Source organism: Electrona antarctica (genome assembly GCF_951216825.1).
Source record: "Electrona antarctica genome assembly, chromosome: 1".
In the NCBI taxonomy this organism is placed as follows: domain Eukaryota; kingdom Metazoa; phylum Chordata; class Actinopteri; order Myctophiformes; family Myctophidae; genus Electrona; species Electrona antarctica.
The window spans coordinates 2,781,536-2,786,535 of record NC_136806.1 but is presented as its reverse complement, the minus strand read 5'-3'; positions in this window follow the sequence as shown (position 1 = coordinate 2,786,535).

Below are 5,000 nucleotides of genomic sequence, written 5' to 3'. Positions count from 1 at the left end.
TTACTGAGACTCTACACTGTCTCTCTGCATTCTATGATCCTATAGTTTACTGAGACGCTACACTGTCTCTCTGCATTCTATGATCCTATAGTTTACTGTCTCTCTGCATTCTATGATCCTATAGTTTACTGAGACGCTACACTGTCTCTCTACATTCTATGATCCTATAGTTTACTGTCTCTCTGCATTCTATGATCCTATAGTTTACTGAGACACTACACTGTCTCTCTGCATTCTATGATCCTATAGTTTACTGAGACGCTACACTGTCTCTCTGCATCCTATGATCCTATAGTTTACTGAGACGCTACACTGTCTCTCTGCATTCTATGATCCTATAGTTTACTGAGACGCTACACTGTCTCTCTGCATTCTATGATCCTATAGTTTACTGAGACGCTACACTGTCTCTCTGCATTCTATGATCCTATAGTTTACTGAGACACTACACTGTCTCTGCATTCTATGATCCTATAGTTTACTGAGACGCTACACTGTCTAACTGCATTCTATGATCCTATAGTTTACTGTCTCTCTGCATTCTATGATCCTATAGTTTACTGTCTCTCTGCATTCTATGATCCTATAGTTTACTGAGACGCTACACTGTCTCTCTGCATTCTATGATCCTATAGTTTACTGAGACACTACACTGTCTCTGCATTCTATGATCCTATAGTTTACTGAGACTCTACACTGTCTCTCTGCATTCTATGATCCTATAGTTTACTGTCTCTCTGCATTCTATGATCCTATAGTTTACTGTCTCTCTGCAGTGTCTCAGTAAACTATAGGATCATAGAATGCAGAGAGACAGTGTAGCGTCTCAGTAAACTATAGGATCATAGAATGCTGTCTCTGCATTCTATGATCCTATAGTTTACTGAGACGCTACACTGTCTAACTGCATTCTATGATCCTATAGTTTACTGTCTCTCTGCATTCTATGATCCTATAGTTTACTGAGACGCTACACTGTCTCTCTGCATTCTATGATCCTATAGTTTACTGAGACGCTACACTGTCTCTCTGCATTCTATGATCCTATAGTTTACTGAGACTCTACACTGTCTCTCTGCATTCTATGATCCTATAGTTTACTGAGACGCTACACTGTCTCTCTGCATTCTATGATCCTATAGTTTACTGAGACACTACACTGTCTCTCTGCATTCTATGATCCTTTAGTTTACTGAGACACTACACTGTCTCTCTGCATTCTATGATCCTATAGTTTACTGAGACACTACACTGTCTCTCTGCATTCTATGATCCTATAGTTTACTGTCTCTCTGCATTCTATGATCCTATAGTTTACTGAGACACTACACTGTCTCTCTGCATTCTATGATCCTATAGTTTACTGAGACGCTACACTGTCTCTCTGCATTCTATGATCCTATAGTTTACTGAGACGCTACACTGTCTCTGCATTCTATGATCCTATAGTTTACTGTCTCTCTGCATTCTATGATCCTATAGTTTACTGAGACACTACACTGTCTCTCGGCATTCTATGATCCTATATAGTTTACTGTCTCTCTGCATTATATGATCCTATAGTTTACTGAGACGCTACAGATCCACCATAATAACTCAAACAGCTGGCATTACAACAACACAGATCCCCCACAATGCTTTGCTTCAGAGGGTCAAATGTCATTGTCCATTCACACGCACGCACGCACAGTTGTTATTCTATATCTATAGTATAGTAGGTGCTCTCGTGGGATTGATCAGACCTGCTAACGAGGAAGGGCTGTGATTGGTCGATCGCCTGTAGGAATTTCCCCTCCATTCTCATTGACTCCACTTCCTGCTGCGCACACACACACACACACACACACACACACACACACACACACACACACACACACACACACACACACACACACACACACACACACACACACACACACACACACACACACACACACACACACACACACACACACACACACACACACACACACACACACACACACACACACAGGTCTGATGCTATTGTTGTCCAGAGTCTCCGTGGAGGAAACCGTGAAGTCAAAGCAGGAACAAGTGTCGTGGGATGACTTCTGTGTGTGTGTGTGTGTGTGTGTGTGTGTGTGTGTGTGTCTGTGTGTGTGTGTGTGTGTGTGTGCACGTACAGACAGTGTCTCCTCTATTCACACACACACACACACACACACACACACACACACACACACACACACACACACACACACACACACACACACACACACACACACACACACACACACACACACACACACACACACACACACACACACACAGGAAATCCCATTCATTCATTCAGCTTCCACAAGGTCAAAGGTGACAGTGCGTCACAACCTTGAAAATGTATTTTTTTATTGACATTAAGCTCACAATGTGACGCATTGTGAGCTTGTATATCTGCTATTGTCACAATGTGACGCACTGTGAGCTTGGAGATCTGCTATTGTCACAATGTGACGCATTGTGAGCTTGGAGATCTGCTATTGTCACAATGTGACGCATTGTGAGCTTGTATATCTGCTATTGTCACAATGTGACGCACTGTGAGCTTGGAGATCTGCTATTGTCACAATGTGACGCATTGTGAGCTTGTATATCTGCTATTGTCACAATGTGACGCACTGTGAGCTTGGAGATCTGCTATTGTCACAATGTGACGCATTGTGAGCTTGTAGATCTGCTATTGTCACAATGTGACGCACTGTGAGCTTGGAGATCTGCTATTGTCACAATGTGACGCACTGTGAGCTTGGAGATCTGCTATTGTCACAATGTGACACACTGTGAGCTTGGAGATCTGCTATTGTCACAATGTGGACGGTAGAGAAATGGCCGAGTTACAGTGTGGGGGTCCCCGGAATATCCAGACCCCGGGAACGTGCCCAGGGGTCCAGACCCCCGGGAACGCGCCCAGTATCCAGACCCCCGGGAACGCGCCCAGTATCCAGACCCCCGGGAACGCGCCCAGTATCCAGACCCCCGGGAACGCGCCCAGGGGTCCGGGCCGGTTAATATCCCGACCCCGGGAACGCGACCAGGGGTCCGGGCCGGTTAATATCCAGACCCCGGGAACGCGCCCAGGGGTCCGGGCCGGTTAATATCCAGACCCCGGGAACGCGACCAGGGGTCCGGGCCGGTTAATATCCAGACCCCGGGAACGCGCCCAGGGGTCCGGGCCGGTTAATATCCAGACCCCGGGAACGCGACCAGGGGTCCGGGCCGGTTAATATCCAGACCCCGGGAACGCGCCCAGGGGTCCGGGCCGGTTAATATCCAGACCCCGGGAACGCGCCCAGGGGTCCGGGCCGGTTAATATCCAGACCCCGGGAACGCGCCCAGGGGTCCGGGCCGGTTAATATCCAGACCCCGGGAACGCGACCAGGGGTCCGGGCCGGTTCCGGCGAGCCGCCCCACGTCCGAAACGGTTTGTTCTTAAAAATGTCTACAGAAACTGCTGATCTCAGGGCCTGAGGAAGAACATTCCATAATGTGCTACAACCTGAAAGGCTCTGTCACCTTTTGTTTTGAGTCTAGTGCTGGGGACAATTAACAGACCCTGTTCCGCAGACCTTAGGGCCCTCTCTGGCACATAACGCTTGACATATTTTGGAGCCTGACCATATAGAGCTCTATAGGTCAGCACCAGGACCAATGAACCCTGACATTTACAGGAAGCCAGTGTAATTGGGCTAGGACTGGGGTGATGTGGCACCTTCTACTGGTCCTGGTAAGGAGTCTGGCTGCAGCATTTTGAATGAGTTGAAGGCGATCCATGGTTGATTTACTAAGGCAGGTGAAAAGTGAATTACAGTAGTCCAAACGTGACGAAAAAAAGGCATGAATGATCATTTCTAATTCGGGGAAAGAGACCAGTGAGCGAAGTTTTGCGATATTCCTGAGGTGGAAGAAACATGTACCTGTACAGGTGACTTGTGAGATGTGAGTGTCGAGATGCATGCAGGTATGGTCAAAGTTTACACCCAGGTTTCTGCGGTTGGGACGCACTGTCCTTGAGACCCAATCCCTTCAACCACTGTGGGAATAATGCTGTCAGGGGCAACAATAAGGACTTCAGTTTTGGCCTCATTTAACTGGAGGTAGTTGTTTGACATCCAGGCCTTTATTGCGGACAGACACTCAAGTAAAATGTTAAAGTTAAAATCAGCAGGGGTCTTTGGGTTGAAAGATTAATATGTATGTCGTCTGCATACAAATGGTAGGACATGCCTTTAAATGGTAGGACATGCCTTTAAATGGTAGGACATGCCTTTAAATGGTAGGACATGCCTTTAAAAGAGCTGATCATTTGTCTGAGTGGTAGCATGTAAAGTGCGAATAGTGTCGGACCAAGGACCGAACCCTGGGGGACCCCACATGAAAGGACCGAACCCTGGGGGACCCCACATGAAAGTGCAACAGAATCTGACCTATGAGGGCAGAGAAACGTCTCCCTGAGAGGTAGGAGGCAAACCAGTCGAGATATAGAGATGGTCAGGGCATCAACAGACTCTCCCTGACCTCTACTAGAGATGGTCAGGGCATCAACAGACACTCCCTGACCTCTACTAGAGATGGTCAGGGCATCAACAGACACTCCCTGACCTCTACTAGAGATGGTCAGGGCATCAACAGACACTCCCTGACCTCTACTAGAGATGGTCAGGGCATCAACAGACTCTCCCTGACCTCTACTAGAGATGGTCAGGGCATCAACAGACACTCCCTGACCTCTACTAGAGATGGTCAGGGCATCAACAGACACTCCCTGACCTCTACTAGAGATGGTCAGTGCATCAACAGACACTCCCTGACCTCTACTAGAGATGGTCAGGGCATCAACAGACTCTCCCTGACCTCTACTAGAGATGGTCAGGGCATCAACAGACACTCCCTGACCTCTACTAGAGATGGTCAGGGCATCAACAGACACTCCCTGACCTCTACTAGAGATGGTCAGGGCATCAACAGACTCTCCCTGACCTCTA